This window comes from Pseudophryne corroboree, chromosome 3, assembly GCF_028390025.1.
Source record: "Pseudophryne corroboree isolate aPseCor3 chromosome 3, aPseCor3.hap2, whole genome shotgun sequence".
Classification (NCBI taxonomy): domain Eukaryota; kingdom Metazoa; phylum Chordata; class Amphibia; order Anura; family Myobatrachidae; genus Pseudophryne; species Pseudophryne corroboree.
Genome location: NC_086446.1, coordinates 489,512,339 through 489,527,881, shown reverse-complemented (window position 1 = coordinate 489,527,881; position 15,543 = coordinate 489,512,339). Strand labels below are relative to the sequence as shown.

Genomic DNA, 15,543 nt, shown 5'->3' with positions numbered 1-15,543 from the left:
GTCTTTCTCCACTCTGTCTGGTCACAAGTCTGAGGTTGGGTGCTCCAGTTCAGAGGCCATTCGGTGTAGTCGTCTAAGACGTCTTGGTGCTAGACGTCATTTTGCAGAAGATACATCATTGCCTTTAGGGGTCTGCCACCACGGCGGTTTTTCACCGCTGCTCTTCCCAAGGCTGCAATGAAGAGAGTGACATTGGCTCAGACTGTGAATTCTCTCCTCTTGAACAGCACCATTGCTCTAGTTCCTCAGCTGGAATGGAAACGGGGGTTTCACTCCATCTTTGGCGGTCATTCAGACCTGAACGCTTGCTCAGGCCCGGCGCTACCCGCTCAGCAAAGGGATGCAGTGCAGGTAGGCGCCGGACTGGAGAGGCGCTCTACCTGCTCTGCATCCCCGCTGCTGCCCCTGTCTCTTTCGCTGCTGCGTCTGTCGATGTGACAGGCATCGGCAGCTTGAAGCCGGAATCTGCAGGGCAGCCTTTACCCTGCAGCAGAACAAATCATCCACACTTCCTGACCGGAGCTTTCAGACCCTCCAACATGACCCGCCCCACTAGGTACAAAATGCTCTGTTTCTGGACTTCCCTCTTAATTTATGATTGCCATCACCTGTGTTGAACTAGTTAAATTATAACAAAACTGTTTCTTCACAGGTGATGGCAATAATAAATTAAGAGGGAAGTCCAGAAACAGAGCATTTTGTACCTAGTGGGGCGGGTCATGTTGGAGGGTATGAGCTTTCAGGCTTCTTTGCGGTATTTCTCTGCCGGCAACCTCGCCGCTCCGACCTGCGGAAGCTGTGCAGCTGGAATGACTTTAAGGAGGAGCAGATCTGATTGGTGCGCGCTCACGTCCGCTGCTCCTGTCCACCCAGCACCCATGCCGCCCTCACCTATGCCGTTCTGATGGGAGACATGATTATCTGGACATCACCAGACCAGCTAAGCTGGACGCAGGCAGAGGGCGTCGTGGGTGCCAGCTGTTTGCCGTGGATGAACCCCCTGTAGGCGGACTCCCCCTCCGAGATCCTGCCCGCCTCCAGCCTCAGGAACATCTTCTTCCTTCTGTTTCTGTGCCCGAGCTGCCGGCGCTGACATCAGCCTCCAGCAGCTGAAAGATAAGCTCCTGCCCAGCGGCTGCAGATCATCGTCAGAAACAGGGTGACGGGTGTACTGGCTGGACACGGCTGACTGCGACTGGCCCTAGGTCTGTATAAGCAGCGTTGCTGGGCACTAGCTAGAGGCTATGGGCAGTATTCCATTTTGAAAGTATTGGTGCCCCCTAGTTTTTTTTACCAACTGATGTGGGTATCAGAGGGATATCATTAAAGTCGCCAGGTAGTATTGTTATTGTGTGGGATAAAAATTATCTCATTATATTAATAGGTACAGTAAGAAGGGGAAAGGTAGGAGACTGGGGAAGGTTTACATTTGAAATGGGGGTACTATTGTGTGGCCACACCCCTTCCTTGTGAGACAACACCCCTTTTTTCGACACGCACTGTCCCTTTATAAAATATGTGAGGGCGCAAATTTAGAATTTGCAGGGGGGCGCTGAACACCCTAGCACCGGCCCTGCGCTTGCTAGCTAGTTTTTGCAGTCCTGTGTTCCCATAGTCGCTGCCCACCGGGGAGTGTGTTTTAGCTGTGCAAGTGTGCGATCGCATGTGCAGCCAAGCGGTACAAAAATACTTTGTGCAGTTTCTGAGTTGCCCAGAACTTACTCAGCCGCTGCAATCACTTCAACCTGTCCGGGGCCGGAATTGACGTCAGACACCTGCCCTGCAAACGCTTGGACACACCTGCGTTTTTCCAACCACTCCCTGAAAACGGTCAATTGCCACCCACAAACGCCTTCTTCCTGTCAAACTCCTTGCGATCGGCTGTGCGAATGGATTGTTTGTAAAACCCATCGCACAGCAACGATCCACTTTGTGCCCGTGCGATGTGCCTGCGCATTGCGGTGCATACACATGCGCAGTTCTGACCTTATCGCATCGCTGCAAAAAAATGCGAGCGATCAGGTCTGAATTACCCCCTTTGTTCTTTATTCAGAAGCCAAACAGCTCATTCCAGACCATTTTTAATCTTTGTGCCTTGAACACGACGTTTTGGGTAGATAATTTTCAAATGTATTCTCTACAGTGATTCGCAGCATGGAGGTCAATTAAGTTTTAGCCTCACTGACCGACAGGGACGCATATCTTCACGTTCCGACTTAGGCAGGCCATTATTCTCTCCTTCAATTTGTAGTTGAATCCAATCACTATCAGTTCCAGGCCCTACCATTTCATTATAGCCTTGGCTACGCACATTTTCACCAAGATCGTGTCAGTGATGGTGAGCTTGTTGTGCAAGGACTGCATCACAATCAAACCTTATTTTGATGATCTGCTTGTGATGGCCAGCTCAGCTTCACAGTTGCAAAAGCACCTAAAATCACATGGTTCAAGTACTTCGGGAGCACGGCTGGAAACTGAATTTCAAGAACTCTCCCCTAATACCTTGTCAATACCTTCAGTTTCTGGGGGTGGTCTTCGACACTTTTCTCCAGTGAGTTTTCTTGCAAAGCAAGGACCCTACAGAATTTTGTCATGATGGTAAAGTCAGTGCTTCATTCGTTGATCTTGCTGTGCATGAAGTTGCTGGGCACAAGGGTCTCCACCTTTAAAATCATTCAGTACGCCAGATTCCATTTGTGAAAATTCCAGTGGGAAATACTTCCTAATTGTACGGAGTGCTCAGCATCCCTCTCCTCTCAGTTTATCATTTTGTCCAAAAGCACACATCAATTTTTCCATTGATGGCTGGATTCCGATTATCTCCTCCAGGGACGATCTTTGGTCACTCCAGATTGGGTCATTGTGACTACATATGCGAGTCTCCTAGGATGGGGTGTTGTAACATTACATCTTTGGCTCCAGGGGCTTTGGTAACCATCTGAGACGGCTCTGCCGATTAGTGTGCTTAAGATCAGAGCCATCTTTCTAGCTTTCTCAGAGTTTGTCTATCTCGGCCGGTCGGCCAGTTCGTATTCAGTCAGTCAGTGCCACGGCAGTGGAGTATGTAAATAATCAGGGAGACACCAAGAATGTGGCAGAGGCAGTCCGAATCTATTCCTGAGCAGAGACCTTTTGTTCCGGCACTCTCAGCCGTGTTCATACAGGGAGTGAAAAATTGGAAAGCAGACTTTCTCAGCAGAACTAGGTTTCTCCCGTGGGCGTGGTCTGTCAATCCAGAGGTCTTACAACAGTTACTTTGGAAGTGGGAACTTCCACAAGTAGATTTCATGGCTTCTAGCCACAACTTCAGGGTTTCACAGTTTTGTGCGAGTTCCAGTAACTTGCTGGCTTTCGCAGTGGATGCCATGATGGTTCCATGGGACTTTAGCATATCTGTTTCCTCCAATACCGCGGTTTTCCTCTGATACTCAAGCGCATCAAGGATCAATGGGTGACAGTAATCCTAGTGGCTCCAGACTGGTCATGCAGCTTGTGGTACGCCAACATTCTCAAAATGTTGGTAGATCCCGGGTGACGTCTTACACTTTGACCAGACCTGCTATTACAAAGTCCACTTCTACACAAGGTCCTTCCTCGCAAAAATTGCGGATGCCTCCTGCCGGCGCAGCCATCTTTTTGATCGGAGCGGCTGCGTGTGACATCACGCAGCCGCCCCGATCACGGCCACGCCCCCCGTTTGCCTCCCCACGCCTCCATTTCCCTGAGGCCCCCCGCAGTACTCCTCCGCCTAGGAAACGGAGCATTGCTGCCCCCCTCCCGCCTTGCGAACGCCTCTGCCTGAGTTACAGGCAGAAGCGTTCACATTTACTGCGGGGCACCTGTATCATCGTAATTTATGCGGTTGGATTGCCAGTTGTGATCCAACCTAAATGAGCTCCTTAGTGCAGATCTCTTAGTAAACAAGGAGTTCACCTATCTTTGTTCTAACCCTTTTGGTTATTGTGTATAGATAGATGACCATCTGATGCTCTTTTAACACGTGGACTGTGTCTCATGTACAAATTTAATACCTGTTTCTAATATTACTGTTAGGTTCCTGGTACTCAGAACAAGGGAGATGTTGCGTAGTGAGTCCTGAGCACCAGAACGTGACGCTGAAACGAGGTGTGGTGTGGAAATAGCCCCTAGCACCCTACCTCCGTTGTTTCACCCGTGTGGTCCGTTCATGCCTGAGTGACTATGGTTTCTTGGGCCCACGGCAGCCGCGTTTGAAGGGCGGATTAGGTCTGCCCAACTCCGATGCCCCCAGGTCTTAGATTGAGACAAGGCGTGAACCGAGACAGGATAATAACAAGGGGACCTTTAGCTAAAACAAATAGAAGGCTAGGGGCTACTAACAACCCTAAACCTAAATATATGTGCGGCACGCCGCCAAAGGAAAAGAACAACAAAGGAAATGCTGTCCACTCGCCTACACAATACCGTTGTGTACCGGCGGTGACAGCACAAGCAGAACCCTCTGCAAAACACCAGAAACAAATTATAACCAAAGAATACTGCGGCCTGAGCCGACGGACGCGGCAAAGCCGCTACTCACGGAACCGGTACAAATACTGGCAAACGGACAGGAACCCCCAATGTAGCCGACACAGACTCCCAGAACTGGAGGACAGGCAGAATCCCAAACGACAGACCGGTGGACACCAAGAAGCCAGATATTCGACCAGGCACAGACAAAGCCACAGGACTCCTGGACAGGAACGCTTCACGGCAGGACACAGGATCAGACACTGGAATCGACACTGGAATCGACACAGGAATCGACACTCAAAGCAGCTAGACAGACACTGCTAGACAGGAGCTCAGGAACTGGCAGAGACTAGCTCAGCACTCAAGAACTCTGGAACTCAGGAAATATCACCATCGTCTGTGAATTGCACTGAGCCAGCATATAACAGAGAGTCTTAATTAATTATGTCGTGCAGCTGCCCTGCTGCACAACTAAGAGGTGCAATCAACAGACAGGTGAGGCTGAACACATTGGAACATGCTGCAATCACACAGACTCACCACTGGCAGCAAACAAGAATCTTCTTAAACCAGAGCAACGGGAAATCCTGGCCTGGAAGACTACTTATAAACATAAAATAGGAATGAACCACTACCTGTGGTTCATAACAGTACCCTCTCTTTAAGGGTGGGCTCCGAACACCCCATGACACCCACGGGGAACAGAAACAGAAGTATAACATAAAATACATAACCAAAAATGCAAAACAGGAATGAGCCACAGCCGTGGCTCATAACATTACCCCCCCACCTTGAGGAGGGGTCAGAAACAAGCTGTGACAACAGCTTGTAATGGTGCCCCCCCCCCCCTCCCCTTGACGGTGGCCACTGGACACAAGACAAGGAAAGAGGGGAAAAAATCTTTTTTTTTTTCTTTTTTTTTTAACAAGGCAAGAGTCAATAATCATTTCTTATTCTTCTTCTTATTATTTTTACAAAGTTCTTGAGGTCTGACCAAGGAAATTCCCCAAACATTGTCTGAACTGATAGTACCTCCCAGCAAGGCTGGGTTCAAATCAGAGATTGGTTTCTTAACCTTGGGAGCTGAACTTTCAGGCAAAGTACTACTATTAGAAGAAGAGAGAAAAGCACATCCTGCAGTCAAAACAACGGGCTGAGACTCTTGTGCCGAATTTACAGAATACGGTGAACTCTCAGCAGATAAGACGGGTGACCTAGAGGAACCTGAACCAATTTCTTTGGAACCATATCTCTTAATAACTGCATCACTGAATGCCGGGGGATCCTGAAGAATGGGATCTTCAGCTTTCATTAGGCTGGTTGCCCACTCAAAAGGCTCTCCTCTAAAGGAATATATCAGATAGAGCACAAGGTTCTCTGAAGTGATGCCCAGAAATGGTCTAAACAACAAAATGGTGTAATAGTGTTTGTAAAGCGCCTGAAATTGGACTAAGTCCCCATCAAAGATTATAGATGTTGAGATATCAACAGAGTCAGGATCTGCTTCCTTCCCATCTGACTGACTAGAGTGCTTTGCTAGGACCTGGTCACTATTGACCTTACTCGAGGCTGAGACTTTCTGAACCCCACCTGGGGCAGTGACTTTCTGAACCCCACCTGGGGCAGTGGCCCTCGGAACCCCACCTGGGGCAGTGGCCCTCGGAACCCCACCCGGGGCAGTGGCCCTCGGAACCCCACCCGGGGCAGTGACTTTCTGAACCCCACCCGGGGCAGTGGCCTTCGGGAACCCCGCTGGGGCAGTGGCCTTCGGGAACCCCGCTGGGGCAGTGGCCTTCGGGAACCCCGCTGGGGTCAGCACCTCGGATTCTTTTACTGGGACCGGGCCGTCAGCCTTCCTCTCTGGGACCGGGCCGTCAGCCTCCCTCTCCGAGTCGATAATTATCGAAACTTCTCCGGGACTATGACTTCCAGGACTTTTGCTGAAGCTTTAACCTTCAGAACCTCCACTAACGCTATGCCTCTTAAGTTCTTTCCTGGGGAAGCGACCTCTAGACCCTTCTTTGGGGCTGCGTCTCTCGAGACCCCACTTGGGGATATTACTTCAAAGATCCCTTCTGGGGTTTTGCTTCTCGAGTTCCCTTCTAGAACTATGGTTTTAGATACCCTTTCTGGGGTTGCGCTTTTCAAGTCCCTACCTGGGGTAACAGCTTCTGAGACCCTTCTGGTATTGACACCTGAGCTATAATATTCGATGTCCCTCTATAACCTAGAGCATCGGGTACCGCTCCAGGACTCTGGGCATCGGGTACCGCTTCAGGACTCTGGGCATCGGGTACCGCGCCAGGACTCTGGGCATCGGGTACCGCGCCAGGACTCTGGGCATCGGGTACCGCGCCTGGACTCTGGGCATTGGGTACCGCGCCTGGACTCTGGGCATCGGGTACCGCGCCAGGACTCTGGGCATCGGGTACCGCGCCAGGACTCTGGGCATCGGGTACCGCTCCAGGGGTTTGCAACTCTGCTTCAACAGGAAAATCAAGAGAGGAGAAAAACATTCTCCTTTGGTTCCTGAATCTATAATGGGGCTCCCTAGCCCAAGGACCCCAATTATAGGACAGAGTGCTTTTTAGTGTGGGTTGTGTGACAAGTACCTCTGCCACAGTAGAGACAGGAGTAGGTCTTGTATCCTGACTCAACTTGGCCAGAGGGCAGGACTTGTCGCCACACTTTGGCTTGCGCAACTCACAGGTTTGCAGATAGTGGCCTAAACCCCCACAATATAGGCATAAATCTAAGTTTCTGCAACGCAGATGCTCCTCTTCTGAGAGCCTGTGCCGCAGAAAACTTTCAAACTTTTTCTCTCTCATTAAACCTGAGGATTCACTTGTCACCATACTGTGAACAAGAGTCTCTTTAGAGAATGAACTCTCAACTACTTCTGGTAAAACAAGCAAAATTTTGGTCAGAAGGTTTTGCAGTTGCTTTAAGGATTGCTGCAAAACTTCCAGCCGCTCAGGTTTCAAAGCACTGAAAGCAGAGTTCAGGGCTGAGAGAGACGCCTGCAGGGCTTGCATAGTAGGCATAGGAGGATTTCAAACTAGACAAGACTAGACACGATTCTAAGACAAGATTCTAGACAAGATTCTAGACAAGATTCTTAGACACGATTCTAAGACAAGATTCTAGACAAGATTCTAGACAAGACAAGACTGGACTGGATTTTTAAACTAGACAAGACTGGACTGGATTTTTAAACACCGGACTGGATTCTGCACACTGAATTCAAGACAGGACTGGATTCTAAACACCGGACTGGATTCTGCACACTGAATTCTAGACAGGACTGGATTCTAAACACCGGACTGGATTCTGCACACTGAGTTCTAGACAGGACTGGATTCTAAACACCGGACTGGATTCTGCACACTGAATTCTAGACAGGACTGGATTCTAGACAAGACACTGGACTGGGCCAAAAAAGAAAAAGTTTTATTTCTTTTTTGTTGTATGGCTGGTGATAATGTTAGGTTCCTGGTGCTCAGAACAAGGGAGATGTTGCGTAGTGAGTCCTGAGCACCAGAACGTGACGCTGAAACGAGGTGTGGTGTGGAAATAGCCCCTAGCACCCTACCTCCGTTGTTTCACCCGTGTGGTCCGTTCACGCCTGAGTGACTATGGTTTCTTGGGCCCAAGGCAGCCGCGTTTGAAGGGCGGATTAGGTCTGCCCAACTCCGATGCCCCCAGATCTTAGATTGAGACAAGGCGTGAACCGAGACAGGATAATAACAAGGGGACCTCTAGCTAAAACAAACAGAAGGCTAGGGGCTACTAACAACCCTAAACCTAAATATATGTGCGGCACGCCGCCAAAGGAAAAGAACAACAAAGGAAATGCTGTCCACTCGCCTACACAATACCGTTGTGTACCGGCGGTGACAGCACAAGCAGAACCCTCTGCAAAACACCAGAAACAAATTATAACCAAAGAATACTGCGGCCTGAGCCGACGGACGTGGCAAATCCGCTACTCACGGAACCGGTACAAATACTGGCAAACGGACAGGAACCCCCAATGTAGCCGACACAGACTCTCAGAACTGGAGGACAGGCAGAATCCCAAACGACAGACCGGTGGACACCAAGAAGCCAGATATTCGACCAGGCACAGACAAAGCCACAGGACTCCTGGACAGGAACGCTTCACGGCAGGACACAGGATCAGACACTGGAATCGACACTGGAATCGACACAGGAATCGACACTCAAAGCAGCTAGACAGACACTGCTAGACAGGAGCTCAGGAACTGGCAGAGACTAGCTCAGCACTCAAGAACTCTGGAACTCAGGAAATATCACCAGCGTCTGTGAATTGCACTGAGCCAGTATATAACAGAGAGTCTTAATTAATTATGTCGTGCAGCTGCCCTGCTGCACAACTGAGAGGTGCAATCAACAGACAGGTGAGGCTGAACACATTGGAACAAGCTGCAATCACACAGACTCACCACTGGCAGCAAACAAGAATCTTCTTAAACCAGAGCAACGGGAAATCCTGGCCTGCAAGACTACTTATAAACATAAAATAGGAATGAACCACTACCTGTGGTTCATAACAGTACCCTCTCTTTAAGGGTGGGCTCCGAACACCCCATGACACACACGGGGAACAGAAACAGAAGTATAACATAAAATACATAACCAAAAATGCAAAACAGGAATGAGCCACAGCCGTGGCTCATAACAATTACCTTACTGGTTTAAATTAACATTAACAATATATTTATATAAAAATGTATAATAATTGATAATATAATCTTTTATTATAGGTAGATGTTACATACATTTACATTAAAAATGTAACTATTGAGGGATATGCTGTCTCAGCCAGGGTATTACACAGATAGCAAGGGGTTAATCTGTACTGGTTAATTGACTTCTATATTTAAAAACAAAAACAAAGAAATAACTGCTAAATCACTAAAATCAGTATTTGCATAATACATATAGTGTGCCAACTTTAGTTAATTCCTTGGTGGACAGGGCTGGTTCTAGACCTTGTGGCCCCAGGGCAAATGATTCCTTTGCTCCCCCTCCCCCCCCCATTCAAAACAGGGACACTGCGTGCCAAAAATACAGGGGCGTGGTTTCATGGGAAAGGGGCGTGACCACAGAATAATACAAGTTCACAAGTCGCACAGCAGTGTCCATCAGTCACATTACACCGCACAGTAGTACCCCTTATACACGCCAGGTAGAGCCCCTTAAACACATTACACCTGGTAGAGCCCCTTATACACATTGCACTAGGTAGCCCTTTACACACACTGCACCAGGTAGAACCCCCTCGAGAGAGAGAGAGAGAGAGAGTGTGTGTGTTTGTGTGCTGCTGCCTTTGTCCCTGTCACTCACCAGTAGGTCCCCTGGCTCTCTTACTGCACTTCTTACTCATGTGTAGGGAGGAAGTTGGCCAGCAGGGTGCCTGCAACGGGAAGCGGCCAGCAAGGGGACGGGCAGTGGGAGGCAGTGCCTGTCTGTGCTCCAACTTATACTGCTCTATCCCTGGTACTGGTCTATATCTGGGTTCTACTCAATGGGCGAGATTCAAATGTTTTTCCCGCCAGGGGTGGCGAGCTGAAATGTGTAAAACAATATGATCTGTTTGGGCACCCAAACTGCATTTTTCTCGACTGCCTAAACTGGACACTAATGGGCGAGGGAGGGGACCTAAATTGTATATCTCCCTCTGTAATCTCCCATCATTTTAGACTGGAGATCAGGGGCGATAACATTTGAATTCCCCCAATATGTTGACAATCAAAATGTTGATACCATACATTTATATATTTATTTATTTATTAACAGTTTCTTATATAGCGCAGCAAATTCCGTTGCGCTTTACAACTGGAAATAACAATGATTTAAGAAAACTGGGTAATAACAAACATTCATAGAGGTAGGAGGGCCCTGCTCTCAACCTTACAATCTATAGGGAAATAGGCATGTGTACACAAGGAAAGGGGCTATCTATTGCATAGTTGTCCGCCAGATTGCAAAGGTTCTTGGTGGGCTGTATGATATTGTCACACAGCAATGATGAACCGGGGTCGGGAGGAAGGGAAAGTGAAGAATGAGAAGACATGTGAGGATATGTGTGGACTGTGCAGAGTGGATGCAATTTGATAGGAAGGTTTATGAAAGTTATGTGGGCGGTTCTGGAATTTGATACGCTTGCCTGAAGAGGTGAGTTTTCAGGGAACGCTTGAAGGTTTGGAGACTAGAGGAGAGTCTTATTGTGCGTGGTAGGGCATTCCACAGAGTGGGTGCATGTTCTGAATGTCGCCATGTTCAAAATATTCAAAATATTGACATTGTTAAAGTTGACAGTTACACTATAAACACATGCAATTAGAGTTAGGATTAGGTTTAAGATCAAATAGTACTATCGATGCCAGTCTTGACATTATGGTTGTTGATATTGGCCCCAGAGCCGGCCCTAACCAATATGATGCCCTAGACAAGAATTTGTCTGGTGCCCCCTAGTACCACCGCTAGTTCCGCCTCTGACCCTGTACCTCTTTCCCAGCACCATCAACCCCCACTCATAGCAGTCATTTTTTTCCCTACCCCCTGTAATTTAAATAAGAACAGTACGCACATTCTGCACACAGCCCAAAAAGGGGTGTGTTTTTGCTGGCAAGGGGCATGGCCACACAATAGTACCCCCAATTCATATTACCCCACACAGTAGTGCAACTTTATTCACAATTTATAATGTGATAGTGTCCCTTATTCACATTACATCACACAGTAGACCACTTTACCTTATATATATTACTCCTCACAGTAGAGCCCCTTATTCACATAACATCATACTGAATTGCTCCTTATTCACATTACACCACACCATATTGCTCTTTATTCACATTAGACCACACAGTAGTCCCATTTCTATATGTTACGCCACACAGTACAGCACCTTATACACATAATGCCACACATTGGTAATGCATTTATACACATAATACCACACAGTAATACCTCTTACACATATGACACACATTATTAATGTCCTTATAAACATAATGCGCCTTAAACATTATGCCAACCCTTATTAATGTCCTTATATACATAATTTCCCTTGCCGCACATTGTTAATGCCCTTATACACATGGGCCCTCATTCCGAGTTGTTCGCTCGGTAAAAATCTTCGCATCGCAGCGATTTTCCGCTTAATGCGCATGCGCAATGTCCGCACTGCGACTGCGCCAAGTAAATTTGCTATGCACTTAGTAATTTTACTCACGGCTTTTTCATCGGTCTGGCGATCGTAATGTGATTGACAGGAAATGGGTGTTACTGGGCGGAAACAGGCCGTTTTATGGGCGTGTGGGAAAAAACGCTACCGTTTCCGGAAAAAACGCAGGAGTGGCCGGAGAAACGGAGGAGTGTCTGGGCGAACGCTGGGTGTGTTTGTGACGTCAAACCAGGGACGACAAGCACTGAACTGATCGCAGATGCCGAGTAAGTCTGAAGCTACTCAGAAACTGCTACGAGGTGTGTAATCGCAATATTGCGATTACTTCGTTCGCAGTTTTAAGATGCTAAGATTCACTCCAAGTAGGCGGCGGCTTAGCGTGAGCAACTCTGCTAAAATCGCCTTGCGAGCGAACAACTCGGAATGACCTCCGTAATGACACACATAATGTCCCTTACACATATTCCGCACATTATTAGTGACCTTATACACATAATGACACACAGTGCCCCTTACACATATGTTACACATTATTAATGCCCTTATACACATAATGACACATATAGTTCCTGGTGTGAGTCAACTGGAAGCTCTGCTAACGTCGGGTGCCTATTTTTTATGAAAATGCATCTTATTTGCATTGCTATGTGGATGCACAAGCAGGTTCTGCTGAGTAAAATGATATGCGGAATGCCTATATACTGTGTGCAACTGTAGCTGTATCTGCATACGAAATGCTACACACAGAATATAGGCATGTCGCATATCATTTTAATCATCAGAAGCTGCTTGTGCCCCTAGGCATACCAGATGCCCTAGGCAATTGCCTAGTTTGCCTATGCTTAGGGCCGGCTCTGATTGGCCCTCATTCCGAGTTGTTCGCTCGCAAGCTGCTTTTAGCAGCATTGCACACGCTAAGCCGCTGCCTACTGGGAGTGAATCTTAGCTTATCAAAATTGCGAATGAAAGATTCGCAATATTGCGAAAAGACTTCTCTGTGCAGTTTCTGAGTAGCTCGAAGCTTACTCTTCCAGTGCGATCAGTTCAGTGCTTGTCGTTCCTGGTTTGACGTCACAAACACACCCAGCGTTCGCCCAGACACTCCCCCATTTCTCCAGCCACTCCCGCGTTTTTCCCAGAAACGGTAGCGTTTTTACACACACTCCCATAAAACGGCCAGTTTCCGTCCAGAAACACCCACTTCCTGTCAATCACATTACGATCACCAGAACGAAGAAAAAACCTTGTAATGCCATGAGTAAAATTCCTAACTGCACAGCAAATTTACTTGGCGCAGTCGCACTGCGGACATTGCGCATGCGCATTAGCGACTAATTGCTCCATTGCGGAAAAAAAATAACGAGTGAACAACTCGGAATGACCACCATTGTAGTTCTGCTGTTGATAACAAAAAAGGTGGCAAACTTTTTTCTTTAATTTTTCTTTCCGATACAGGCATGTAAAGCTAAGCTCTAGCCCCACTTAGTCACATCCCCTTCTCTGATTGGTCCACCAGTTAACCCCTTTACTAAACAGCTGCAGATGGTAGAAATTTGATTTTTTTTTTTGTCCAAAAAATGGCAGAGTTTGCAGATTAAGTGGCTAATTGATCCCCCAGAGCTATCCAATTAGCCCCGTACCCAACAGTCGTTGGAGATTTTTTTTTCACCTGCCTCAGTGAGTTGAAAAACATCTCCAATAATTTGGGGTTAATGGGTGCCTCGACCGTGTTAATACACAAATCCGTGAACTTTTCATGGATCCTGTGAGTTAACGCCCATTAATCCATGTGAACAGGCATTAACTATGCTATTGGAAGAAGTCAGACCCTAACTGAATAGCCTCAGGCTAAATATTCTAATGGATGCCAATGTCCCACAATAGGAGACAATGGGATTTATGTATTTAACTGGACTGGGGGAGGGGGGTCATTCAGATCTGATCATAGATGTGCTAAATTTGGCACATCTACGATCCTCATTTTCTCAGACATGCGGGAGGATGCCCAGCACAGCACTAGCCTGCCCCACATGTCTGACGTCATTCATCCGCTGCGCCCCCCCAATGGTCTGGACACGCCTCCATTGTCCGGACCGTGCCCCACCAACAGTGTTCTAACACCGTTGGCACACCCCCTCCCGCCTCGTGACCGCCTCTGTCTGTCAATTAGGCAGAGGCTATCGCAGCCCAGAGATGCTTTTAGCATCTCACTGGGCTCCCGGGGTGCGCACGCGCATTGCTGTCGCTGCGCATGCGCACTCCAGAAAAAAAATTCAGACTGCGATCACTGCCGCTTAGTGATGCAGTCTGAATTACCCCCTGGGTCTCTCCTTTACCGATGTTTGTTTGTAGGAGGGCATTATCTTCTGTTGTTGTTGTTGGCTTTTCTCTCACTTTCCTCTGTCCTGTTGGGCTTGGAGAGTAAATAACATGTGTGGTATAGCATGTCGACATTCAGAATTTCTACAGTATAATGTTGATATGGTCTGAATGTCCACATGTTGACAATGTTATTTTTAGTTAAACCTAACTCTATGACTATCCTTATGCAAAACCCTGACCTAACTCTAATTGCAGCCTGTTATTGAAGCCTAACATCATATGTCAACATTCACAATGTATGAATTGTTGTCATGTCAGTTTTGACACTGTGAAAGTCAACATTATCAACATCAGACTGTGTCAATATTCTGAATTTCGATATAATGACTTAATAACTGATTCCCGGCAAGCTAGGGGATATAGAGAAGGAGGAGTTTCAGACTTGGGGGGGGGGGGGGGGTAGTCAATGCTTGTCCGGAAAGGATCCGACTATGCAGTATTCAATGAGCAGGCAAATCTCGGAAACAGGGCTAAAACCTGTCGGATTTGGCCGCATTTCCAACAAAACACGTGGATACACGGCTATTCCACCAATCCACGTGATTTATGACAAATCGGAATTGCCGACTTGTCGGAAAGGATTGAATAGGTTGGAACCCCTTCCGACCTAAAAAAGTCAGAAACTGCCGTCTTTCCGACAAGATGGCCGTTTCCGACTTCAATTGAATACCCCCCTTGGTGTCAGATTTCTAAAAGTGCCCTGCTCAAAAAATATTGCAAAGGTTATGGTGTGTACACACGGGAAGATATTTTCTTACGATTTGACAATATAGTAAAAATCGTAAGAAAAGTTAGTGCAGATCGCAAGGTGAAAGTCACCTTGTGATCCCGATTCGATGCCGATGTGCGGTCGGCATTGCAAGACAAGATAGACTGTGTAGGCAGATCAATTTTGACTATATCTGTAGAAGAGAGAGTCAAAATTCACACTTAGCCGAAATCGCACATAGTGAGTATGCTCAGGGCCGTCTTTTCGTATAGGCTCAATGGGCTCTTGCCCAAGGGCCCCAGGAGTAAAAGGGCCCTATGCTGATAGCTGAGGGTCCCCTCTTTCCAAGGGTACCAGATTTTTGAAAATCAGCCCTAGGGAACCAGAGATATCCGACTTCAAAGCAGTGGTCCCCATCCAAGCCTGTTAATTGTTCTTCCCAGCCAGATATCTTGGGTTCTGTCTGACTTAGAGTTTTTCTGAGGGTATACTCCAAAAGCTGGGACTCTCCCCTTTCAGTGAACACTGGCAGCTTGCCTCTACTATGCCCAGAACCAGAGATATCAGCCTTCAAGCAACTGGTCCCTGCTCTAGCTCCACACGCCTAATGTGCAGTTTTAAATTTTTGTTGGTGGATTGCTCTGGCTCCTGAACTATGAGCCCCAAGTCCCCAGTACCTGCTGAAAGGAGGAACTCTCGTTTTTTTTTTTTTATCCCATTAAAGCTAAAAAATCTATTTCCAGGA

At 47.5% G+C, this 15,543-nt stretch overlaps 1 protein-coding gene across 1 annotated transcript in view; it reads left to right on the top strand.

Annotated features, from left to right (window-relative positions):
- Positions 1–836: 836 nt before the first annotated feature.
- LOC135056132 (uncharacterized) overlaps positions 837–15,543 on the top strand; it is a 60,346-nt gene continuing 45,639 nt past the window's right edge. Inside the window, exon 1 of the mRNA XM_063960925.1 lies at positions 837–1,205. The gene's annotated coding sequence lies outside the window, so the exon portion shown is untranslated. The remainder of the gene's footprint in view (positions 1,206–15,543) is intronic.